This window comes from Lepisosteus platostomus, chromosome 13 (assembly GCF_059453375.1).
Source record: "Lepisosteus platostomus isolate fLepPlt1 chromosome 13, fLepPlt1.hap1, whole genome shotgun sequence".
In the NCBI taxonomy this organism is placed as follows: Eukaryota; Metazoa; Chordata; class Actinopteri; order Semionotiformes; family Lepisosteidae; genus Lepisosteus; species Lepisosteus platostomus.
The window spans coordinates 19,386,543-19,414,518 of record NC_142623.1 but is presented as its reverse complement, the minus strand read 5'-3'; the positions used below and the strand labels follow the sequence as shown (position 1 = coordinate 19,414,518).

General features: G+C 39.6%; 1 protein-coding gene across 8 annotated transcripts in view; it reads right to left on the bottom strand.

The window, feature by feature from the left end:
- adgrl1a (adhesion G protein-coupled receptor L1a) overlaps window positions 1-27,976 on the bottom strand; it is a 310,848-nt gene that overhangs the window by 94,031 nt on the left and 188,841 nt on the right. The window lies entirely within an intron of this gene.

Genomic DNA, 27,976 nt, shown 5'->3' with positions numbered 1-27,976 from the left:
TCCTAGACAGCAGGGCTGCAATGTTCAGTGATTGCATACTGAGAATCTGGGGAGTTGTAGACAGTATTGATCATAAATGCACACACACACAAACAAGTCTGCTACAGTAGTAACTTTGGGATGGTAGCATACGTATTGTGCTATAGCAATTGATTGGATGCAGTTATGAATTCCACAAAAACTCTTCTGAAATTTTAAAAAGCCCACAAACTCCCATGAAAATATGGCTTTATTCTAGACAAGTTTGTAATTTAGGCTTCACACTAAAAATGAAATAGCAGCAAGTTCTATACTGGAAAATGTATAAAGTGGTATTGTAATCCTACATGATCTAGCAGGGTGATCTACAAGCATATCATCATGCAAAAACTCCTACTGTCATCCTACATGATCGATCACGTTCACCCTAGTAATCGTCTTATCCAATCTGATGAGGACAGCCTGTTTGCAGTTTTGTCTACATCATCAATGTTCAAATTTAGACAAGGTTTCTTTATCCCATAACATCAAGCTGCCTCCCAAGAATACTCTCACTGAATCTGCTGAAGACTAAAAAGACACCTGCTGAACTCAAGCTTGAAACACTTCTGGAAGACAGACAGACAAACATTGCAGGCTTCTTCGGAGTCTAAGTCAGGGATGGCCAATGAGAGAAAGTGATGCAATGATAGTTGCTAGCTTCCAACATCTGTTAAAAATGATAACAGGCGGGAAACATGTTCAAAAACAAGAGAAACAGATAATTGTTTCTGGAAAAAAATATGTTTTTTTTCTATTCAAATTTGCTCTCCCTTTACCTCTACCTATAATCACCATTGCCCTCGGCCAAAGCACCAGTTATTCACAGTCAGCTCTATTTGTGCAGGAGGATGCATCCCTTAGTGCACAAGCACACTTGGAACGATCTCTTTTACAATGGCCAACGATCATCTGTGTGAACCAAGTTATTTGACCTGGTGCCTCTGTTGGACATATGTGGTACAGCCATGACTCGTCATTGCAAACGCTTGTGCAACGGAGGGGGAGGGGTGACTGTAAGGGAGAGAAAACAACAGTTCCAGTCCCCCATCGCTCCATTTTTGTTTAACCCATGATCCCCAACCCTGGCTTAAGCACCTTGTCATTGGAGGAAGGAAAAACAGGAAACATCCGAGCTCCTCCACTAAGCGGGAAGCAATTAACAAAGGTTAGTGCATACAATTTCGGATGTCCCACTCGTGTGGCGTCCCGTTAGTTTTTCGCTCACTTTCCGGATTAAATGCACGCTGTGCCGCAATCACCTTTCACAGCCAGGAAATGAATGGGTTCCGAGGAAACTGAATGCAAAGAAGAACAATGTTTAGTGTTCCGGAGGAGTTGGGCTGAGGAAGTGAAGAGGGAAAGTAGATGACAGTGAAATTCAGATATACTGTAGGTGGAGACCAACATCTGCGCACATTCATGAACACAACCAAACACTCAACTGACACATCATATAGTATATACACAGATACAGATATAGGTTAACAGTATATATATATACTGTAAAGAGAAAACCAAGATTTAGCAAACATGGGGGATCCAGATCATCATTTCTTCACAAGGATGAACAATGTTCTTATCACCAGTGGACTGGAATGTTTCACAGCCCTTTGAAATGACCCAACCTCTTTTATCTGCCTGTGTTTTCCTTTAGACATAGATTGTTTCAACCAGAAAGGAACGTCTTTACATTTTTCTTTGTTTTGCTTCAAAATCAATCTCTAAAGCTTTTCTGTACCCTTCAATTATAAAAAGAAAGTGCTTCTTGTAAGCTGAATGAGACAACTTCAGCCATTTACAAAAACACTGAATTCCTTTTGGGCCATTATGTATAGATTACTGTATATGAGTAGATTGAAACAGTTAAACTAAGAAATGACTGAAAAATAAAGTACGTTTTTTTCATGTTACACACAGGGCTTAAATGATTAAAAACCTGATGAGGCAAAAAACACTGTCATAACACACAGCATGATACAGCACCATGCAATTGTGCAAATGTCACTACAGGAACACAATTCAGAAGGGTTCATGACAAGACATATAGTACCTTCAACTAAAAATCCATGTAGAGAGAAGTCAAAATGTTTTCTACAGATGCAGCTCAGTACCAATGGCCCTGGTATTATTATGAGAAATTGTACTTTGCTATATTCTTATTATGCATGTTGTTTTTCTTTTTTCTGCATGTCACCGAACATGTTTCATAGCCACAAATGTAAAGCACTACCCCAAAAAATATTTTGAAAAATTATTCAACGTGGCATAGCACGATGTTGTAATGATGTCAGAAATAAATGTCCATTCCAGGTGGTTCTGAAATCTCCAGTTTGCATTGACTCATATTCTATTCATCTCAAGATAGTGCACCAACTTAACTACATTGTGGTTGCATCTCTCCCTGAGCCGATTAGGGAAGATGTTTTTCTGAAACATCCTGGAACAAGTGATTTATTCTTTCAAGCGAACAACAAAAATCCCTTCTTTTCACTTTTGATTATGTATGCATGCATGTCCGTGGTTATTTATTGTCAAACCAATGTAGACAGAAGATATTGTTCAGCTATACGTGAGTAATAAAATTGAATTTTATTCTCTTTCTAATATGATGAAATGCTGCCACTCTGTTATTGAAATCAAAGAAGCTTCACTTTTCTGGCTTTCATTTAAGATTAAGCATTATGCTACATAAAACGTGCCGTTGTATAAATTCAGTGCAGAAAGTCAAGTTCTCTTAATGTTTATGATTGGCACAGAAAACCTGCCCATCTTCAAAAACAAGCACAGAGTTGGTAACTCTTAAATTTAGCCTACAGTTCTGGATCTTGGATCTTTTATGTTTCAGGTGGCACACGCCTGTTTGATCCTGTTGAAATGAAGTATTTGGAAAATAAAACTAGTCAGGAATGAAGGATCATGTTTGAAAGGTAAAGGATGGGGACAGTTTTCTGCAGTAATAAGGAGGTCTAAGATAAGGGAGAGGAGGACCCTAAAACTGAGATACAGCAAAGCCAACCATCTGAATACTGAAAACAATAGGGAAGCCATGCTGTGACTGCAGATAATTTGAAATTAAAGCACCATGCTTACCAATTTAAAAAGCCCTGTGTTGGATAAGATGGGGATAGATGGCAGCTTGTTATGAAAAAAAGATGTTGGATCTTTTTTCTAAGAAAAGGGGTCAGAATGCAATAGTGCAAGGGTAAGAGTGTGTGTTTTGAAGGGATTGAACATTATTTCAATAATAATGTTGAAAACTATTCTTTTGGAAACATATCAGAGAAAAATAAATGCATGCTGGACTCTGGTGAACTCTTCAGACAAAGCTAATAAGACATTGAAAGCTGAAACTAGAGAACTAAACATAGTCAGTATTTTAAGTGGACTACAGTCCATAAGGATGCATCAGAATCCCATGTGCTGCCTTAAAATCTCATTTGATTAAATGACCATTGAATCTAGCTCCTGGGAAAATGCAACAGTACATTAATTAAAGGCATATTTAACAACTATTGAGCTTTTGCCTTGCATGAACACTGTAGTGCACCCTCACAGTTAGTTATTTAAGCACTGATAAGAGACTGGCTGTTACAACTCTCTTGTTCCGCTCTGCATAACCTGCTTTTCAAGTGTGCAGTAGTTCTGTTGGTTCAGCTTTTAAGAATCAGGGGGACACAGGAAGCACTAATAAGCACTTTTGTGCTCCAAGCAGACTGCAAATCTCAGTAAGATAAGGTTGGGGAGAGAAACACCCAGAGCAGTAACCAAAATTTCAGTTAGAGAGTCTTCTGCTCAGTGTTGCATGAGACACAAGTGTATACAGTAGGTCAGATCCAGAGATCGACTGGTTGTCCCAGTATCTGCTGACACAGAGATGAGCAGAAGCCAGTGCCCTTAAGCTTCAGATATGCTAAATTAATCTCATAATAAAATGGAAACTCTTAAAAACATAGAAAGGAGTCAAATAAAATGTGATCCATTACTCAGATCAGCATAGCTGCTGGCACTTTGCAAGCATCAACCAAAGTCCCTAACAGCTTGCACATACTGTATCAGAGATGCAGCAAATCCTCTTTTGATGGAAAATTACCTTCTGGGAATTGTTCCAGCCCACTTTAACTCGTGAACTATCCCATTTTAACCAGGCTTGATTTGTAGTTCAACATGACCTATTGATCCATCAATCCATTGTTCAGAAGAACATTGTCTCTTTAATCTGCCTGATCATAAAACTGTCCAATCTGAATAGGTTACGATTAGCTTTGAAACAAATATTTATCACAATCATTTACGACTGGACACCTGTCACATTTCATATTTGCAGTATTCACCGAATTAATGTATTTTTACTTGGATTTCGTACTTATGCATACAGTATGTGTGTGAGAAGTGAAATTTTAATGTTAAACCCAGGTTTACCCATGATCTGAACTTCTGTGCAGTCATTTCATGGTAATTAAGGCCACATTATAATCTATCTTTATATTACAGTTGCTGTATACTATACAATTCCAAGAAAGGTCAGCCAATTATGGAAGCTACAAAACAGACACCCTTATTTGATCAGGACATGCTCTCAAAAGGACTTCAGCCAAAGGTGACTTGGGTCTGAGAGATGTGGCTAATTCCACAGTCAACTTATTAAACCTATAATCTCCTCTCCCTGGCACTGGATTTCCATTCACTATGCACTCAGTAATATGCATAATTCAGCAGCACTTGCCAATTATTCTGTGCCCTTCTTGGCTCAAGACCTCTCCAATGGGCCTGAAATCTGAGCCCAGATGGTGGCTTCAAAGGAGCCACTTCTCACTACATCACACAACCTGATATAATAATAATAAAACACCCCATTGAAGTGCTTTACGGATAATTGTGACTCTCTTCCACCTGGATGATACGACGGCAGCCACAATGAGCCAGTATGCTGACCACACATTAGCTATCAGTGGGGAGTAGAACAGAGTAATGAAGCCAAATCATAGGAGGCCTTGATCAATAAAGGCCAGGAGGCCAATACAGCAGGGTTAACATCCTTACTCTTTTCGGGAAATACCCTGGGATTTTCAATGACAAAGGAGAATCAGGAGCTCAGTTTTGCAACAGTGCCTTTTTTTACAGTATAGTGTCCCCGTGGCATTAGGATCCACACAGACTGCATGGTGAGCGATCCCTACTGGTCCCACTAACAGCACCCTTAGCTTTTCTAGGAGTTGTACCATCCGGGTACTGGCCAAGCTCACCCCTGCTTAGCTTCAGTGGGTTACCAATTCGGAGTTGCGGGAAGATGAGCCAAATGACTTCCTATCATTGTAACCTTTTTCATGTTCACACAAGTGTGGTCCTATAGTATACAAATCATTAGGTGATCAATTCAAAGATTTAAATCAGTTATTAATCATAATGAATTTCCTATTGAGCCAAGAATTGATCTATAGCGATTTCATAGTTATCAATCACGGGAGCATAGCTGGTGAGCAGCTTTCTCTGAAAAAAAAATTGAATCTTGAAAACATATTTATTGGCCAGATTTTCAAAACCTCAGATTGCACAAACATCACACATCTGTCAAATTTAAAGGCAAAGTGAGACCTCCTCCAGATGTAATTATGATAAACAGACTCCTTTTGACCTCAGCTAATGAAATTAGTTCTGCTTTATCATTGCCCATCATAATAATGTCAAACGTTGCCAGGATTCAAGAGCAGGCTGGAGGTACAATGATTACCATGGGTCTGACCTTATTGACTGTCTAATCAAATAACTCCCGCCTGAGATGCGTTCTCGCCTGTGTTCAATCACAGCAGGGACAAAAATACCTCCAGATTGATAATCCACTCGCTTGTCACCAAAACCTGGCTCTTGTCCCAAAAACACAGACTCAGACTCACAGCCTGCATCTGAGACACAAACACTGTACGCTCCATAAAGCAACCGCAGATCCAAGCCGAAGGCTGACTGCATGAAAAGGGTATGAAATAATGACTGATATAGTCCATTCAGTCCTGCCAAATGCAGAAGGGATGCAGTTTAGTCCAGTCTAGTCCATTCAGCCACAGACCAATCCATTATTCTATCATTTAGGACCCAGTTCTTGGTTCCTGCAGTCTGTCCATTAAAGTGCATCACTTCAGTTTTCTGAAATGTCATTAATTCTAACTGAGACAATCGAGAAACCTTGTCTAATATAATCTAATCTAATCTAGTGCAACAATCTTTCAGGTATGCTGGCACAGAGGGGTAACTAGGCTGGCATTGTCTTAGCCTCAGAGTAGCTGTACTATCCCTGATAAGGAACCAGATGACATAATGATCATTAATGGTATGATCACTGTGTACTGCATTGATGCATCAAGAATTCTCTGTGGTTTGGACAGTACTGGTTTGTTTTTTTATCCTAACATCTTCCAGCTCATTTGTTTTAAACTTGCCATCTCAATGGAATAAATCTGGAACCAGGTTAAGTACAATAGTGTAAATTATGAGCATACTAGAACACAGTTGAGTCCAATCCTGGTCTTGGAGGGCTGGTGTCTAGAGTTTTCATTCCAACTCATTTCATAATGAAATTACCATTTTACCTGGACCAGTTTAGTAGCTTTGCCCAGCTCTTCATGTGTGGCGACTTTAAAGAGACCTTGAAAGTCTACATGTACACCAGTCCTGTAGGATCAGGACTGGATAGCCCTGCCTGAATAACTTGTCACGCATTCAACTTCCATCCATCCATTTTCTAACCACTCTTCAAATTCAAGATCATGGGGGAGCTGAAGCCTATCCTTTCAACCAACAGGTACAAAGCGGGATACACCCTGGGCAGGATATCACAAGGAACTAACTTTGTTTTTGGAAGTTATTTACTTTTGTTACTTATTTTTCTAATCTTAAAACTTCATGTTTTGAAGATTTATTCTGAGGTATTTTATTCTTGGAATAAGGAATTCCTCCCCAATCAGTATATTCTGAATATGTAGGAGCACAACAGAATGAAATACTGTAGTCCCTTTGTTAGTCTGTGATACCTTCCATAATGTGAGGATATGATATTAAAGCTGTAATTTAGAATAATTGCTTTAATAATATCAGTTACAGCATAAGTCTTTGTTACATTCTATAAAGTTCTGACGTATAACATATTACATTACTGTTAAAAGCCTTGGATATAGACATTAGCAATTTCAGTTATTAATTGAAAAATCCAAAATATTTTCCCTTAGCTTTAACTAACTGAAAATGAGCCATAGCTCTCTGATAGAATTATACAACTGTCGCACATAACTGTGAGGTTCTCAAGAGTCTCCAATGGATATATCTTTCTGGCTCACACATCTCCACACCGGAGGAGAAATTCTGAGTCTCTCTAGAAATGCTGGAATTCAGGTGAAGAGGGGAAAGCCCTGAGGAGACAGTGACGAGAAGTGATCGATATGATCCTCAGGTTTACTGAAGAGCTAGAGTAGTGGGATGAGGAGGGGGCAGGAGGAATTATTGTTGTTTGGACAGCAAAATGTCATTTAAATTAGATGCTCCACTTGCACTGTATCCACGCAGAGCAACAATACCTTATGTATAGCAGTGAATCATCTAAAGAGCTATAAGCCCACAAAAACTGAGCAGATAGATAAATGACCCCAAACTCTGAACTCCCATTAAAATATCAGGTTACAAGACAGGCCCGAGCCAATACACTGTAAGGTGCTGTATACATATTGTACAATAATGGATCTGCCTGTTAAAGAGCTCTATTGTAGAAGGGATTTATTTTAAGCAATAAATATTGCTTTCCTATTAACCATGAACACTGGAGACAATTTGGAGTCGTGCGGCATACAGTTTCAGGATTTCATAAGCAAACAGGGGGGTGATAGATTACAAGCAAGATTCAGTCCAAGTGTTGGGAGAAGTCTGTTTGTGCATCTCAGTTTACAGCCAGAGAGAAAATCTCACAGCAAAGCCAATAGCCACCTGCACTTCACTTCCTCACACCTCAGCACTGACGAATCCTTTGGCAAACTGACTTTCCCAGAATGCTTAGGAAAAATGGGGAACTGAAGACCTCTAAAAAGAAACAGGATTGCTATGATTCTGAGCAACAGGAAATAAGAAAAGATGTACTGTAACAAGATGCTATAAACAGGACTCTTTCAAGACACAGCAGAGTGAAACACTGGGATCCATTAGCTACATGCTGTGAAGTTGACAAGCAGACATCTTTTAATATCTAGCTTGTCCAACACTCTCCTATACAGTCAGTGACAGAAGTCTCCACATTCATTGCAGAACACATAATAAAACAGTGATTTCAAAGCTTTTTGGATCAGAGGAAACTTTTGCTTCCTGCGTGATTGAAAAGTGAGTGCAATGATTCTACTACACAGTTTTAAGAAGCTGCAAGAAACATCTATCAAAGAAAACTGATAACTAAACATTTCTTTCCCCTTGCTTAGAGGGATCTTGGCTGGATTTTATTTGAAAACTGAAATCGGGAAGGAGTGAATCTCTTTCCGGCACATGTCCAAAGAAAACTTAAAATGGAATTGCAAATGTCTTTCCTATTTACAGAAGACACCAGGGAAGGGAAACACAGTATGTTAATAATATATATATACAGTGGTGTGAAAAAGTGTTTGCCCCCTTCCTGATTTCTTATTTTTTTGCATGTTTGTCACACTGAAATGTTTCAGATCATCAAACAAATTGAAATATTAGACAAAGATAACACAAGTAAACACAAAATGCAGTTTTTAAATGAAGGTTTTTATTATTAAGGGAAAAAAAATCCAAACCTACATGACCCTGTGTGAAAAAGTGATTGCCCCCTAAATCTAATAACTGGTTGGGCCACCCTTAGCAGCAACAACTGCAATCAAGCGTTTGCGATAACTGGCAATGAGTCTTTTACAGCGCTGTGGAGGAATTTTGGCCCACTCATCTTTGCAGAATTGTTGTAATTCAGCCACATTGGAGGGTTTTCGAGCCTTAACCGCTTTTTTAAGGTCATGCCACAACATCTCAATCGGATTCAGGTCAGGACTTTGACTAGGCCACTCCAAAGTCTTCATTTTGTTTTTCTTAAGCCATTCTGAGGTGGACTTGCTGGTGTGTTTTGGATCATTGTCCTGCTGCAGAACCCAAGTGCGCTTCAGCTTGAGGTCACGAACAGATGGCCGGACATTCTCCTTCAGGATTTTTTGGTAGACAGCAGAATTTATGGTTCCATTTACCACAGCAAGTCTTCCAGGTCCTGAAGCAGCAAAACAGCCCCAGACCATCACACTACCACCACCATATTTTACTGTTGGTATGATGTTCCTTTTCTGAAATGCTGTGTTACTTTTACGCCACATGTAATGGGACACACACCTTTCAAAAAGTTCAACTTTTGTCTCGTCAGTCCACAGAGTATTTTCCCAAAAGTCTTGGGGATCATCAAGATGTTTTCTGGCAAAACTGAGACGAGCCTTTATGTTCTTTTTGCTCAGCAGTGGTTTTTGTCTTGGAACTCTTCCATGCAGGCCATTTTTGCCCAGTCTCTTCTTTATGGTGGAGTAATGAACACTGACCTTAACTGAGGCAAGTGAAGCCTGCAGTTCTTTGGATGTTGTTGTGTTTTTTTTGTGACCTCTTGGATGAGTGATAGCTGCGCTCTTGGGGTAATTTTGGTCGGCTGGCCACTCCTGGGTTCACCACCGTTCCATGTTTTCGCCATTTGTGGATAATGGCTCTCACTGTGGTTTGCTGGAGTCCCAAAGCTTTAGAAATGGCTATATAACCTTTTCCAGACTGATAAATCTCAATTACTCTGTTTCTCAATTGTTCCTGAATTTTTTTGGATCACAGCATGATGTCTAGCTTTTGAGGATCTTTTGGTCTACTTCACTTTGTCAGGCAGGTCCAATTTAAGTGATTTCTTGATTGAGAACAGGTGTGGCAGTAATCAGGCCTGGGGTGTGGCTAGAGAAATTGAACTCAGCTTTCCAAAGATGTGATAAACCACAGTTGATTTATGTTTTAACAGGGGGGGGCAATCACTTTTTCACACAGGGTCATGTAGGCTTGGATTTTTTTTTCCCTTAATAATAAAATCCTTCATTTAAAAACTGCATTTTGTGTTTACTTGTGTTATCTTTGTCTAATATTTCAATTTGTTTGATGATCTGAAACATTTCAGTGTTACAAACATGCAAAAAAATAAGAAATCAGGAAGGGGGCAAACACTTTTTCACACCACTGTATATATATATCTATCCATCTATCCATTTTCTAACCACTTCATCAAGTTCATGATTGTGGGAGCCTATGTCAGCTAGCAATGGGCACAAGGCAGGATACACTCTGGATGGGATGCCAGTCCATAGCAGTGCTGACAGACCCAAACAAAGATAACACACACCAGTGCCAACTTTCCCAGAAGTCAATTAACCAACCAGAACGTCTTTGGAGCATTGGAGGAAACTGGAGCATCCGGGGGAAACATAAAAACTCACACAGACAGCACCACAGGTCCAGAATTAAACCCAGGGCCCCAGCGCTGCAAGACAGCAATGCTAAACACTGCACCAATGTGCAGGCCTAATTATATACTGCATATATCTGAAAAAGTAATTAAAAACTACAACATTGTAAATACAAGTCAATCAGCAAAAGACACTCTCCTTTCATTGTTTACAGCATCACTGTGTTTTTTCAATGACATGATATGATTTTCAGCCCTGTGCTTTGCTCTTGCTTTGTCTAGATGGCTATTTCAGACTTGCCCCTTAAGATATGTAAAACACTCTTGGTACCAGGTGACTTTCGCCTTTGGGAAGCAGAGTGGAAAGCAATGCTCATTTTTAAACACAGCTCCATCACCCTAAACTGCTGCACTGTACCAGACCTTTGGGTTGAACTCTGCTGTGCTGTTATTCAATTCTCCACCATATTGTGCTGACTCCTGCAGTATAGTTTTCCTTTTTTTTATTATGATTTTTCATTTCCAGTGCCTGGAGCAGCCTAGCAGATCTGCTCAATAATTGCCTTTTCTTTAATTAAATACAGATGTACGGGATGCTTGTTTTAAGTACAGGTTTATTTATTGTTGTAGTTTCAGCATTTTCTTTTCCCCCATTGGTTATTGCAGACGTGAGCTAAATTCCATTGTAATCTTGAAGCAGTGGCGTGAATAACAAAAAGCGAAAATCACCTGTTTCCTCCTGGGCTGCACTACAATACATAGGCAAAATGCATACCAGAGCAGATAAGCATAGCAGTTGTGTTAAACCTAGTTTAACCACTGCGGTGGTGAATCCACTGTTAACAGGTCACTCCTTTTTATTGATGGAATAATCCTCCTGTAGCTGCTGTTCAAAGATTATCAACTTAGTTTTAGCTTAACACCAACTCTTCTCACTTACACTACTATCTTTCACAGTCTTAACAGTAATTCTTAAGACCGCATTTTCTACAGTACAGAGCACTAACACTGTATTTTCTGATTTCTCAGAAATTTGCTATGTTTCCAAGCAGCTATGTTTTACACACACAGACAAAAAACAGAACAAATCAACATTACATAAAGGACATCAACCCATATATACTGTAGGCATTATACACCCTTCCTACAGGAATTCAGACAGATTACCTTAACCTATGTTTACTTGACCCTATTATAGTTATAGTCTATTGTATCCATTGTCTGTGTATCTGAACATAACAATTCCTGCAGAAACTGCAGTTATTTTTAGTTAAACTGGACATTATGTTTTTAAACAGGGTAGACTTACTGCTGCCTACTAGACAGTAACATACAGCAGAATAGGAATCCAAATCACACCGTCATAACTCAGGAGAGCTAGACTGAGCTGGAGAATGAATTGTAGACCTGCCAGAGCTGTTTTTTCTTACATACATCTTAATGGGAATAGTTTAAATTGATTTGAGGAGAATGTACAATTTCTTGACTGCATGTCAGGCGATAGGTTGCTCCAAAAAGCAATCAAAAGAAAATCACTGTTTTCACTGTAGAAAAAAAATGATTTTGATTAGGACTTGCTTTGAATGAGGGCACGATCCCTAATTCCCTGTATTCAATTTCAGGAATTTACAGTGCATGATTTAGAGTAAAATATTTGTATGACAGTTTTAGATATTAACATATTATTTGGTGTTACGCTATAACATTGAACACTGCATTTCAATTTCCTTTCCACGAACACTTTTCCACACAGCATTTTCAAATTTGAGTGTTATTTTCACTGTCCAAAGACATTTAACTCAAGTTAACATTTCCCATTAAATTGTGCTTCTTGAAACCTGGGTTTGTGACTATGTGGCCTGCTTTACCTTTAAATATTAAGCACAGTAATCCATATACCCACTGTCAAAGATACTACTGATTGTCTGTAACATTACCACTGTATCACTGAAAAAAATAGCCTTTTCTTTTGACTAATTGCTGACTCACGTCCCCTTGCCAGATTGCTGACTCAGCAGAATCTGTTCTTTGAAATTCTCGCGTTCTGGATCTGAGGAGTGGGTGGGTGAGAGTTTCTGACATATCCAACTCTATGGTTGGGGCTATGGAGGGCTGGCCAGCAATCAATTGCAGCAGAAGCATAATCAAAATCTTGGGAATAAAACCTAGTGCACTTACCTGTTACAGAGCCAAGAGATACTGTAGGCTGATGCAAGCTTACAGAGGGAAAACAGAAGTGTAGCATTGCAGTGCACACCAGAAGTGTTGTGAAACAATATCTTTCACAGAGTTGTTTGGATTTTTGCAGGAGTTCCATTACACTTTTATGAATTCAGCAATTCTGGAGGGTCATGCCATGGTAACTCTTCATCTCATTCGTTATTTTAATCAAACAGTTCTTGGATCAATGTGTGTTATGGATGCAAGACATCATTAAATTTGTGTAGAAATAGCGATCAGTGACTTTTGTTCTATTGCATCCAAAAAGCCTTCTGAGAGAACTTGATTTCACATGATACGTTCTGTAACAGCACTTGGTTAGAGTCATCCATGATTCACCATCAGGAGAACTGAAACAAAACACTCAAATTAAACTATTCAGAAGTGCATGGGAATGGGGAACCCCTCCTGAAGTGCCAGCTATATTTCTTCGCGTTTCCTTGTGTGATATACTGTAGAGCAGACCATAATATGAATTCTAATACATTAAAGTAAGAAATGGGAGCCCACCAGTGCTGAATGGTTCTCTCCTTTTCTTCTTCATCCTTGGCAGTCTCAAGAATGTTAATTTGTCCCCATTCTTGAACTGCATGCAACACAGAGGTTCAAACTATGAATGCTGACTGATAGACCAAAAAATACGTGGGAACACTACCACAGTGTTCTTGAATCCTATCTCGATATCAGCCTGTTTGCTCAGCTGAAGCCGCATTTCCTCTTGTTTCCTCTTGTGAACGGTATACTTTGATTCCCGTTGTTCAACTGTGGTAGGGATGTTCAGGTATAATGTCCAGATGATATCCTGATATCCAGGCATGACTGTCAGCCTGCAGAACCTAAAACAAGCAAGCATTGTGGAAATTCTCTGGATCGTTTAGTCTCCATCAGTCCTCTTGAGAGTCATGAACAAGCAAACAGAACAAGACATGGCAAGGGATAGACTAGGATTTCTCAACTTCCTATTAAACCATTGAAGCTCTCCTAAATCAACAGCAGAAGATCATGGGAATAAAGTCCATCATTCTCTGATGACGTGGTGCTCACTGTGGGTCAGGGACGAGACACCAGATACAGCTGCCTTAAAGTATACTGCAGAAACAAAGGGAGCCATCTTATCCCTTGCAGAAACAAACAAGAAAAATCAATTTCTATGACTCCTCCTGATGGGAGCAATCAAAGATAGTTTCAATTGCTGATTCACAGTGATCCTTTGGAAACTGTCCAAAATGCTAATCCCTGGATTGGCTGACCAAGAAGAGGCAATGAACTGGGTGGCCCCATCACAGCCTGAGCTCCTGTTAGGGTTTGTTTTACTTGGGCCCCACACTTTTTTCAAGATGTGCTCCTTAACGTTTATGTTTCCAATATTAACACCTTCTATAACTGAATGTGTAAGGTACCTCCACTCCAGTTCAGCATCTGTCGGACATAAGATGGAGTTGTGTATTTTGGCGACAGGCTTTTAAAATAAAAAATACATCTGAAAGAATTAGGAACTAATGTTGAATGGGATGACTTTCTTGTTGAAGGGATATATTTATACATGTGTTCAGAAATGAAGGAGACATACAGTAAGTGACTCCTGATTACTTGCTAAAATGCATAATTTCACAGTCCATCTCGCTGGCACAGCCCCAACCTGACCCTCCAGTTAACATTCCATCGGTTATGAAGTAAAGCATAGCTCTCACTGCAATGCAAGATCATCCAAGACAAGTAAGCATATTTTCTTTTATGTTGCAAAGAAGAAGACATGAAATTCAGCTTTGTTTCCCGTACTACATCCCTCTGTCACAGCAAGGTCTTGTATTCTCCGAGTAAGGGCATGACATTGATTCATTTTTATCAATCTCAAATGATCCAAACAAATTTACTGTAGTACTGAGCAATGTCATCAGCCTGGCCAAGACAATGCCCTTCAATATGTTTTTCCAATACTTAATCAATGGCTCAATCTCATCAACAATGAGACCAATCAAATGTGCTGTACATACTGGAATATAGGCTCATTTGCGCATTTCTGATTTTGCCACATTTGCGAAAAACCTAAATGCATTTAATCTCTTAATTTTTATCTTTCCTCAATGTATCCATTGCTGTGGAGCAAGAGAAGGACATTTAAATTGCTTTTTTCTCAAATGAAAATATAATCCAAGTTAATGGAATAGAGAGGAATGGCATTATAGATTATTTTTTATCAAAGCAAGTTTGGGTTTATAATTTGTTTTGTGTTGTTTTTTAAGAAAAAGGACAACAACATTTGTTTGCCTATTAAAATAGGATGATTGGACAGCCCTGCTGTGAGGACTAGATTAGCATTTTGCCCGAATGGGATCTGTTCATCCAGCTCATCATTTTAATCCGATTTATTTTTTCTGTTTTGTTTTTAATTTCACACACTCTCCTCATCGTGCCTCTCGATCAACTAGCCAGCACAGACAATGGATGTGACTTCACAATGGTATCTTTCAAATTTGGCCATGCTCTCAGTTTCCCAGGGGCCTCCTCGGCCCATTAAGCAGGAGATACATAAAAACATTTATTTCTAGATGAGGAGCTACAATTCGGCTGCTGTCCACACTTGTAAAATGGTACGTCTCTGCCTTCTCCTTGAACACATCAGCTATGGACTCAGTCAATTTGACTGCCTGCCATGTGTAAATGTACTTGTCTCCCCTCTTTCTTAAACTGGTGGCTTGTATATTTCTTCTACACACAAAGTACCCAGACCAAGAGAGCAATCAGTGTCAAGGACAAAGTCTTACAGTAATTCTAGGAGTCATCAAATTAACCTGGAGACACAGAGGAGGCAGGCGTAGACAGCGAGTAAAAAGTCTAAAATAATCCAATGAGATTCACAAGGGATTTGGTGCCCAAAAAACGAATGATGACACTGCCAGCAACACTGAAATCAAAAGGGAAATGTTCATGACTTCAGATGAGTAATTATCATTCTAATGAATGAAACCACAGATGCCTACTGCAACTTGATGTTCCTTGCCACGATCAATAAGCTATGTTTTGCATGTATAAATTTTAACCAATCACTTGAATAAAAATACAGACCTCTGGATTTCAACTGGCAATTTAACCTAGCAAACGAAACAACTGACAGCATACTCTAGTAAATAAGGCCTTTACTTACAGTATTTACTGAAGAATTAACTAATTATGATAATGTAATGACAATGTCACTATTGTACTCACAACATCTTAATTGTCAGAACTCACTCTTTAGATTTTTACAAATCGCCCAGGAAGAGACTTGTTAATTAAAAAAATCCATCTATTTCAGTAAAGATTCTCTTACATCAGATTGTGTGCTACCAGCATGGAGATTTGCTCCCAATCACACTGGTGCCAACCAGGCACTAGATCTATATTTATAATGTTGACACAGAAATAAAAACACACCATGTAAATTCTGTGGTCAGCCTGTAGGGGGCAGTGTGGGCTAGTGCTCTAAATTCACTTTACACAAAAGATTTCAATTTGGAGTCACCCTGTTACTGAGTCCCGAGAACAGACACTACAAATGTGAGCAAGGCACTTCTCCCCAGGCAAGATATTGTCTCTAATTGTGATTCACCTTGTCTGACTATATTATACGAAGAGGCACCCACTAAAGCAAGGAGGTAGGCTAAGCCTATGTAGACCCTGAAGTGGAAAACCAAAAAGTCCTGCAAGTTTAACTTGAAAGGAGGCCTTGTAAATGTACTGAAGCTGGCTTTACCATGGAGCAGTCACACTGAATAAAAAAGCACTGTAATTAGCCTTCTGTAACAAAAGGAATCTTGATGAGTCATGGCTCAATAAAATTGACATTTGCAAAGTATATTGGAACTTTTCAGCTGTTTTGTTTTGGGAAAGCAAAAAAAAAAGACCTGCAAGTCCTTAAAACACAAAAGGAAAACATTAATGAGTAAAGGAGCATGGATAATAAAGAAAGCTTTCAAGACCATTAAGATTGTATATGTGATAGATAGATATAAAGAGATGCATTCTTATTATAAATAGGTTAATCTTGAGGTCCCTAATGCATAATTCCATTCCCATATTCCTCAGTGCTTGAATACTAATCAGTGAGACAGATATGCAACTCTAGAAAACAGCCTGTCTGACGCACTGAATAACCTAATGGCATAAATATTGCCCAACATAAGGAGAGCCAACCTGCTGAGCAGATCCCAGCACCTCTGATGATGGTAGAAGATATGCTATTATGCCAGTCTATTCAGAGTGCTAAACTCAGAGCTCTGCCATAATGCACAGCAAGTACACTACATATAGGACAAAGCATGGAGGAACATTAGCCCCAGAACAACAAAGTTAACTTTGTATTCTATCATTTGAAGTACATTACTGTGTTTAACAAAGCCCCATGGGAGCTAATTGTGGAGAATTGCTGAAATACGCAGGAAATTCCGCAAGTTAATGTCTGAAGCATTGTATTCCATTAGACTGCAATGCATATTGACAAGAATAGAAATTTTAACTTTTGCTCCTCGTGTCTAGGAAATCCTATCCCAACATGACCTTGGAAAAAGACACCCTGAAGTTCACGTTACCAGCAGTTTCAAACCCCAGCTCAGAGTTGCACAGTGTCTCCATTAGAGGGGAATTTAAAGCTTTGACACTAATCCTGAGTGACTAGTCCTTGCACTCTTTGATTAGATGTAGTCCTACATGAACTATACTGGCCAGTCACTGTGGAATGCATCATTCTGTGCTATAGAAATAAGGTACAGGGAAGGGGGACTACAGGGGCTTTGTGAGTAGTACCAGCTGTGGACTGTTTTCAGTCGCAGGCCATTAAATTTGGTCAAGTTCAACAAAAGTCAAAGACAAGATAAAAAAAAAAATTCTGAGGAAGAAACAGAAAAAAGAAACTGGCAGCACGTTGCACAAGCATAGCCAGGGACAGCAGGGCCTTGTAACTAATTATGAGGCCAATTAGTGTGGCACAGAAAATGAAATCATTGTCACTCTCTGTACCGCACGGTCAAAGACTGAGTCATGGCTGTAGATCTTCCACTTCAGAAAGGGAAACAGTGTAAAGAAGGTTGAAAAAGAAACAGAGCAACTCAAGGAGGAGAACACAAAGAAGACAAGCCTTACATTGGAAAGCAGAGCCACACTGAGCTGTTTGTACAGTACTGTATGTCTCACACTAAGAGAGAAAGGTTATTGTTGTTGTTCTCAGGACACATCCCCCTGTTGCTTGGGCCAAATCACAGCTGGAATACTGAAATTGCACACAGGAAAAGAGAAGCATGAATTTTAGACAGAAAATAATGTTTTGAAGAAGTAAAACCAATCAACTTACAAATCAGTTCTTCTTGCAAACTGTTTGCACAAAAATGCTGTTAATGTGCAGCATATGTCGGATTTTCTAGAAACAACTCAAAAACTTAAAATCTGGCTGCATTGAAAGTGTGGGTACAGCATCCATGAGGGTCTCTAGTAGAATACCCTTGTGCCAGACCCTAATGTCATTTCAGTATTCCAGCACCAGTGAAGCAACTCTTTACCTTCAGCCTAACACAGAGGGGAACAACCCAAACAGCACCTCAGCCTCTCAGGAAAATTTCTGCTGCATCAGAATTGAATTTAAAGAACAAAGGCCAATCAATGCATAGGCGGTTTAGAAAAATTATATGATTTTTGTTTGGTAGTAATCTTGATAACAATCTTGAGGTGGTATTCTTTAAGAATAAAAATAACCTCTAGCCCCTGTCTAACACATCCCCACTGAATTTCAAAGCTTACGAATTGCAGGTACACATTAATAAAAAAAATACCATATGGATTTTATATTATTGTTATGAATGTCCTAAAAGTGACTTCTAAATGGCTGACTAGGAAATAACAGCAACTAATCTTCAAACAACATTATTAAAAATGTTATTGAGCACTACTCACTTTAGATATATGGATGTTGATTATTACAAGAGAGTGTTTAAAATCCATTTCCTTCTCCCTATTATGTTATCTAAAAGTACTTAATCTGAAGAGCATCTGAGCAGCAATGCACTGCTCATTTTAAGACTCTCCGTGATTAAAAATCAATGTGTACAACTGGCTCAGGCTCATCGTGTTTTAAACGAGGGATGGTTATTACAGGTACAATATGAGTCCCAAAGTGCATGTATTTGTTGGCTAGTTTATGTCTATATTCATTCTGGTGTAATGCTGGTGGAATTGCAAGTGTCATGCAGTATCCCTGTGGAAGATGACCAAGACTGAGTTTAGCAACATTAAGTAAGGGAGTGAATAAAGGATGAATAGGAAGTCCTTCAGGAAATTGTGGTGTCTCTCAGTGCATATATCAACTAATTTTACAGTGACTGAACACTTTTTCATATCATGGAAATAGGAAACCAGAATTCCACCCCACAGATTGCCACCATCACAAAATCAGCCACAAATGTGTCAACCACCTTTCATCAAACCATTGCTTCCTATGGGTTTTTTTCCTAGATATAAAAGTCACATTTGCACTGAAGCCAGAAATTGACAGATCAGCCATCTGCAAAGCTTCTAATTTTAGCAACAGTGTGCATTTTACTTGACAGACACACTGATATTCTGAAAAAGTGGACAAACATACTAGCTTTACACTTTCTGAAACCTGCTTCTCCTTGAAGGATTGCCTTGTTTCTGTTCCAGTGCAACACAAAACGCTGTTTCTTTAAAGACATTTTGAAATCATCCGTGTGTTTCCAGATTCATTCTTTGTGACTCATTATAGGTGGAAAACTAAACAGAATGAAGCTGGTAACAATGCATTGTATAGTTTTTGGGTAAGGGCAATTCATCCAAAAGATATAATTAAATATATATTGAATTATTTTCTTTTATAATCTTTTATAATGAACAGATCTTTTAGTATTCCCCTCCAAATACAACATATATACAACTGAATAGACAAAAGAGTACCCGTAATGAACTGACATTCACATTATTCAAACTGACATGTGAATTTTCAGTTATCACCATGAAACCACACTGCAGAATGCCAGAATGTCTGGCATGCTCCATCTATGAATGTTAGAAAAGCAAAATATCTTAATATGTGCTATAATGTTGGATGATGGAAGACAAATTTATTCACCTTTTGCCCAGCTAACCTTACACATTTCTACTGAACATTTTCAGCCCGCTATTCTCAATACAGAGAAATGGTTGGGTTGACTTCTTTACTAAGTCATCTGTTTGGTACTTTTTTTACACAAGGGTGTGTCTATTTTAAAACATAGCAACTTCAAGCCAGCTCCCAAACTGTGTGAATTGCTATCTACAGTATTGCTACCTAATAAGTTCTCTTTTTTCATTTTATATTAGCAGGTAGGTATCACTTTGTCCCTGTCCAAGGTGCTGAATTTACACAGTCTGCAGATTCTGCACAAACATAACCCTATCCAAAGTGCTGAAACCACCTGTTACTAAAAACTGTAGCCACGCTACATTCTGACTGCAGTGGTAGCTGATTATTAAGGTGCCTCTGGTCAGACCTCATTTGAGGAGTAATATACTGTAACTGTAGTTAGCCTGCTTTAGGATGTTTTTAACCAATACACCACCTTTAAAGCAATGTAAATGCTTTCTGCCTATAGTACATAAACCAAAATCAAGCATTCTCTGATTATCAGTATAAACATCTAAAACCTTATCAATACTGAACTGACACTGTAATGCAACCAAAGACGAAATTCACTACACAATGGTAGTGTGTGCAGCACTAACCCAGTGCTGAAACTCTTCAAACTACACAAAAGTTCCATAAACTAGGAAGGTGTAGCTCTTAAAAGCAGCTGAAAACTGTCTGAGCTTTACAATCATCAACATGGAGCCTGCATTAAACTGCAAATCAACACCACTATCTGTTAAGCAAGGCAATAAAAAAGAATGAGAAATTAAAGCCTTAGATGTCACTCAAGCTCTGAAGTTGTTTCCATTCCCAAACCACAATATAAAATTTCTCTCCTTATAATGACAAGCATACTGCAGCGCTCCATTTTCTTTTTAATAAATAGAAAATGTAATCCTAAGCAATCCCTCATAAATCAGGCTGTCCTCAAACAGGCTGGCAAACAGCTCTCACAAAATCATGACAGATATTAAGGCTCCCATGAGGGTCTTTCTGTCCATTGTGATTTTTGTTAAACTCGCTGCATTACAGCAAGAGAATAAGGTGGAGGAGCCTCATTTGATAAATTTATCGGAGGCATTCAGTCCAGCTGAATGACAGTATACATATTAAACACGCCAAAAAAATTGGGATTGTGTTCAGAAACAGAGAGGATCAAGCAAAGCAGCTGTTCATTTTAACAGACCAGGAAAGAACAGAGTATTTCATTACTCTTTCTTACGCATCGACACGAGAGGTGCCAGAATAATTATTTCTAGTTCCAAATCCCTAAAAAGAATACATGAAAGTGGTGCACACATTTCAGAACATCAAGCTTATACAACATTAAGGAGAAGCTATCCTCTTCCTTTGAATACTATGTGACAACAGTGATTTGCGCTCAGAATGGCTCTAAATAAAAAAGGGAAAGTACAAAAGAGAACCATTGAAGAGCTCAAGAAGAGGAGCCATTTATGCACTGATAAATCAAGAATCATAATTCAACTGCTCCAGTTCAGCTTTCAGATTGAGCATGGTCACTTAGTATTTTTTCCTTTCCAGTCTTCCCTTCTCATGCAAGTTTCAGTCCATCAATCTGAGCACAGTGCCTAAATGGAACCAAAAGCAAATTACACCCCCACCCCCACCCCCACCAAAAATAATTAAGAGACACATCAACACAAAATCTTCATAAATCAACAAACCAATAAATAAACAACTGGGGAAAAGAGGGAGGAGGATGAGGGAGGTAGGGTGTTAAAGGTCAAAACAGTAAAGGAGCAACAGGGAGATAACACTCTGGAGGAGAGGAAATCATAACTGGTGGGGTTTCATATGAGGGAACCAGAAAAGAGAGGTTCAACCAGAATATAGACATATCTATAGAAAGAGAGCAGAGGGGGTGGGAGGGGGAAGTAGGAGGCAGCAGTCGTGTGCAATAACACGTTCACTGAAACATCATGGTTGCTGCTGATCCCAGCCCCAGTCTCCCACTTGCAGGGAGTTAGCTGACTATGGCAGCATCCATTAAAACAGCTCAGTTCACATCCTTGCTGCTCTCCTGCCATCTCAATTCCTCCTCATTGCCTCTCTGCTTTGTGTCCAAGGATCTGTCCCAATTTCCTGCGATTGTTGACTGTTTAGTGGCCATATCTGCTATTCTGTCTCAACTTGTGGACAAAAAATTGTTGTGACAACTTATGGCAGTGGCGAAGTCAATGACACTTGACATTTACTTCCCCTCTTGCCCTATTTTTTTACTTCCTACTGCTATTTTGGCTGGAATGGTCAATCAGCATGGTTGGTCTATGCGGACTAAACAGAAACAGCGGCAAATATTCCCTGAGGACACATGCAAGAGGGCAAGGCTGAAATGAGGGCAGGAGATAATGAGTGGAGGAGCTCAAATACTCAAGCTTTTCCACGGCCTGTGATTAAATGTAATTGCAGCTGACGCCACCCCTAACACAGATAACACACTCAAAAAAGCAAAAAATAAAAATAAAACAGACATCCAAAACCAAACACAAACCAAAACAGAAAAAAACAAGCAAAAACAGGAGGGATATCATAAAAAAGGTGGCCGAAGGTGATTGGTTGAGGTAGGCCCAGAGAAACCTGGAACTGGTTGCCATGGAGACATGAGAGATTAGAGAAAATAAGGAGCTGATAGGATGAGAGGTTTGGAGAGAAAAAACAGACACACTGAAGCACCCAAAATGGTTGGAGGAGGTTGAGAGAGGATTTGTTGACTGGACTGCGTGACATAGTGTTTGGTTTATTATTGTAATGATGAGATTTTAAATTATTCAATTAAAAAAAAACGGGGAGTCATCCTAAAGGAAGCAAAGGAAAAAGGGGGAGAGAGAGAGCAAAAGAGAGAGAGGGAGAAAGAGAGATCCAGAAAAGGGAGAGGAGATTTCACTGGAAAGACCAATTTTGGATAAGCAAAGAAAGTACATGAAGAGATTAACCCATGAGAAGGAAATATTTGTGTAAAAGTGTGTGCTAGTGAGGAACAACTGGTCGCAGACAGGAGAGAAAAAAACGTGAGCCCAGGTTGGTTAGAGAAGAGGACAGCTGAGTGTAGCAGCAGGGAGAATGGTCAAGGCAGGAGGCGGACATTTTTAAAGAAGTTTCTAGACCCGTTGGGTTGAATTTGGATTCGGTTTTCAATCATCCCATTGAGGATTTCTGTGATGTTGCTGTTGTTGGCTTTTCTGTGTGTGTGTTGTTGGAGGAAACTTAAGGGAACAATCTGGAAGGATTCTAGAATCTCGGTTAAAAGAGAGAAAGAAAGAGAGAAAGAGAGAGGGAGAGAGAAGGAGGGGAAATCGACATCAAACATGAGCACGACACGAGGTGCTGGGTTTGGAGAGAGAGGGGAGAAGGGCAAAAGGAGGGAGAGGCAGGGGGCTGAAGGCAGGAAGAAGGGGTAGGAGGTTGGGGGGGGTTACGGGACGGGCGAGCTGTGGTTTTATGTTCATTTGTGGTTCTTTACCTTTTTGATCCACTTCTATTCAAGCACCGGAAAAAAAGAGAGAAGAGAGAGAGAGAAAGAGAAAAAAAACAGAATGAAAGAAAAAACAGGTGCAAGGAAAAAAAGAGAAAATTGAGATTAAATAAAAGATTCTTTTTATTGTCTTATTGTTTCTTGTTTTTCTCAGGCGGGGAGAGGGTGGTCTATCCTTATTGAAAGGACCTTTTTGTGGTGAGGGGGAGGTGAATTGGGCTCTGTTGGGGTTTTGGCTTCATAAAAAATATTCTGAGCTGGTTTTAACCCCCCTTCCCCTCCATCTCTGATCATCCCCCAACATTTCTCCCCATATTCACCGTATTCACCACCCGACACCCCTCCGCCCCCCAACCTCCCCCCAACACGCTCCCTCCCTCTCTCTCTCTCTCCCAATCCGCCTCGTATTGCTTTGTCTGGACCGCCTGTGGAAGGAAAAAGCAACGGGCTTGTCAGTCATCTTCCTTGATCTCTGTGAGAGGAGGAATAAAAAGAAAAAGAGAGAGTGAAGGAAAGAGAGCAGAAGTGACAGAGGATGAACTGCAAAGTCTCATCACTGGTCTCCGCACGCTGGCGCTTGGTCACTGATCTGCGCAGGTTAAAGACCAGCTCAAGGTCGAAATCTCTGTTTTAGACTGTACTCGTTAACTCTCACCAAATGGCAAACCTTGTTAAAAGACGTTGTTTTCTTTTGATTGGGCAGTTGGAATTCTGTTACAAAAAATACACGCAGAACTCATTGCCTTAACTCCAGTAAGCCAATCACATTTTTAATACATTTAATGCAAGCACCCATGCACTTATAGCTGTGCTCTAATTTCCAGAGGTAAAGGCTGTTTTAATTTAAGATTAATTCTCCTTGTGTAGTGTTTCTTTTCAGAACAGGTCATTGGGATGGCGATGGTATTCACTGAATTATAGTTTTGGGAGTTGTTGTTGCATTGGACCGTGAATAATTTTGTAAATAAAAAGTGTAACTGATGGATTTGGGTGGCACAGAGGTGCAGCATTTAGCATTGCTGCCTTGCAGCACTGGGGCCCTGGAATAAATTCGGAACCAGGGGTGCTATCTGTGTGGAGAACTGTATGCATGTTCTCCCCATGTTCACCTCCCTCAGTCCAAAGACATACTGGTATGTCAATTGGCACCTGCGAAAATTGGCCCTGGTGTGAGTGTGTGCTTGACTGTATTTGTCTGTGGATGGACTGGCGTCCCATCCAGGGTATACCCTGCCTTGTGTCCATTCTTGCCAGAATAGGCTCTAGCTTCCCTGCCACCTTGAACTGAAGTGGTTAAAAAAACGGATGGTCTGATGGATTAATCCACTGATTGAAACTCAAAAACATTGTTTGAAGGCCATCTCCTATCTGTCCCTCAAGCCCATCTACACTCTATGGGTGACAGGGCCTTCACTTATGATGCCCCAAAGCTCTGGAACTCTATCCCCACGGATATCAGAGAGTCACCTTCTCTAAACTCCTTCAAATCTAGACTCAAAACCTTCTTTAGAAGAGCCTTTACTTAACTGGTTCTGTTCTTTACTCCTCTGCTCCTACTGTATTCAGTAACCCCATCTACTGTCTCCTCTCATTGTGTATTCTCATTGTGCATATCTTGTGTATTTTGTTATTGTTGTTGTCATTCTGTAAAGCACTTTGACATGCCACCTTTAAAGGCGCTACAGAAAATATAGTTTATCATTATTAAGATATTATTATTACTGTATGTATCTCTAGGGTTAGATACACCTGGGATGCACAGCTGCTGATTCCTCTATATGAGGTATAGTTAGACCATGTATTTCAAAAAGTACTTAAAAATCATTCTGCCCAATATTTTTTTCCAGAATACCACAAATGCTTACATGTCACACTGCATGCTTACAAGTGCAATTTGATGACAGATTCTGAGCTAAATTCTCCAAAATGCAGTGAATTCTACTCACTCATTAGGCAGACAAAGGAAAGGTTGTGTTTGCACAACTCAAACACATCACTTTGATGGTGTTTGTGCTGTTGCTCTCATGAAAGGAAAAGGATCGATTTCATTGCAGAATTGCTTACATACAATTTACAAAAATTCTACTGCAGTCTTTGTATTCACTGGCTTCACTGAGGAATATCATTTTTTTAATTTCCCCAATAAACTTTTTCTCACCCTTGCATGCAGATAAAGCCAAATATGATTTCTAATCTTCTAAATCCGACAACTTCCCTGAGACTCCCTCTGGCTCTTATTCTTTGGTGTCGTGGTGATCTTTCCAAAGCAAAACAGATCTGAAACTCCTCCAGAGAAACAACTACAGGGGCCTCTGGAATTGACTCTTCCAGTGAAAGCCTGAGTTGTTAGTTAAAGGTAAAGTCCTACTGTATGTGACTAGGAGTTGCAGGTTTGAACCCAAGCTATACCACCCATTATCTGTGCACACTAATATATTTTTTTAATTAACACAGCACCCCAAGCTGTAAAAAATCAGCACCTGATTCCTTATACATTTAACAGCCTGCTGTCTGTAAAGCATAAATAAATAAACCACTCTGTTCTGTGAAAAGTCTTGAATTCCTGCCTAAATATGGAAGCAAATGTATCTGCAGACAGCTAGACAGACAGCTAGTTATGATCACTATGAAGTCAAGATATGTAGTCAGTCTGGTTCTAACTGATTGTGGGCAGCATTTGAAATTTCACTTGAAAAACGGCCTGTTTAAGCAGCAGTATGTCCATATTTGTACTGTTGCATCATGGGAACTGACTGGTGCCATGTGGCTCATCAAAACACCAGGGTCTTTGAGTTGGAGGAGTTACAGTAATCTGGCAGAAAGCACATGATCTCATTCTCTCCTCTAATTAAAATTACAGGTGTACAGTAAAGTAGCAGGCTTTTGAGGTGGGGATTGGGGGGGGGGGTTGTTTTCTTCTCAGGGGCACCCGTGAGGGAAAAGAAGTCGAATTAAGACATGAGGAGCGGAGGTTCAGATTAGCACATTTTGCATTCCTGCTGGGGCTGACACTTAACTGGTAATTATCACCTGCCTGTTATTTTTTCCAACTCCTGCAAATAGCTTTGCAAGTCAAAACTTGCTCCTGTTAATGGCTGACCGCTTTATCTTCTAATACTAGAAGAAAAACAAAGTAGAGGCTCAGCGGATCAACTTGCTCAAAATCATTAGCCTTCTCTTTTGACAGTGCATTTACTGTAGCAATGAGAGTAGGAGCTTCCCTGAAGTAATGCTGACAGGAGATGGAGGGATTAATAGGCCATTCACCAAGCAGATAAAAAAGTGACCTAACATGGCCCCATGTGATCTTCAGACCAGAGCCCAGAGCATGATGAAGGTGCTGTTTCCACCAGTAAGATCTGTTAAGTTACTAGTTTCTTGGTTTGTAAACTGGTTCTGTTTTTGGAATCCAACATCAAATGTGTGCAATTAAAAAAGTGTGAATGCTTTCAATTTCAGAATCAGTCGGTGATAGAAATACGTCTGCCAACATGTCTGTTTTTGTCCGCTCAAGAGAATAGCTGCCCTCTGAAGGATGAATGAATCTGATGAGTCAAATCTAGGCTTCTGGGAGGTGGGGATGGTGCCAATTAGGCCAGTGTGAGCTAGGAAAAACTGAAAAAAAGATCTGTGAGGATTGAGATCCGTAGATATGCCTCTCCATTACGGACAGGAATTCTTCAGACTCATAGAATGGAGGTTTCTGATTTAATCGAGCACAAACGTTTTGAGTGATTTCTGGGAAGTTTTTTTTTAAAACTTGATCAAGACGCAACAATAACACGTGGACTCTTACGTAACGCAAATACAGACGTGGTGACGTCAACCATAATTTAACTGAATTGAGAGAACTGTTGCCCACTTCGACATTCGATTTCCTGAAAACCTAGTCCAAAAGATGGAAAAATTGGGTTATACAATACCAGCATTGCTCATATTTATGAGAGCAGATTGCATATTGCTAAACAAAGCAGCATCACAATGCATACTGCATTCTGTGCAATTTTATTCTGGAAAATGGGCAGAAAGAGAGATCTAACTTTGTGATGCAAGCCTGCTATCTTGAGAGAATGAGAAATAGGGCAGTAGGGGAGTGATAAAGAATCAGAGCATGTGGGTGAGATATTCAGAAGAATGAAAGACAGTAAAACATTAACAGATGGCTTTTGGCATGGTTCTTCAGAAACATAATCTTACTTGTTTGCAACCACAAAAGATCTCCCAGTGAATGGAAGACAGGCGTGAGGTCTTCTGGTACTCGGCAATGTGAAGAAAGATGCTATAACCTAAGCCTACCCCCCCCTCTGCCAAAGGCTTTCAGAATTCAATTGATCCGCTCATTAGCAGCATTAATGAAAGAGCTGATTGCTGTGCCATTGTACCTGCTGGTCAATGCAAGTGTAGATCCCAAAGGCCTCTGGAAAGCATTCAGATTGGCAAGATCTTACTGAAATTGCTCAAAGATGAGAATGAACAATGTTCTGTTTTAATAAGTATGGCGTAGGTTTATGAGGTACCACTGGCAGTTATTTACCTGAATATGTACTGTATGTTTTTTTTAAAGTATACTGCTTGAGATATTTTATCATTCATTTATGTTTCAGAAGAACAAATATCTAAATTCCCATATGCTCAG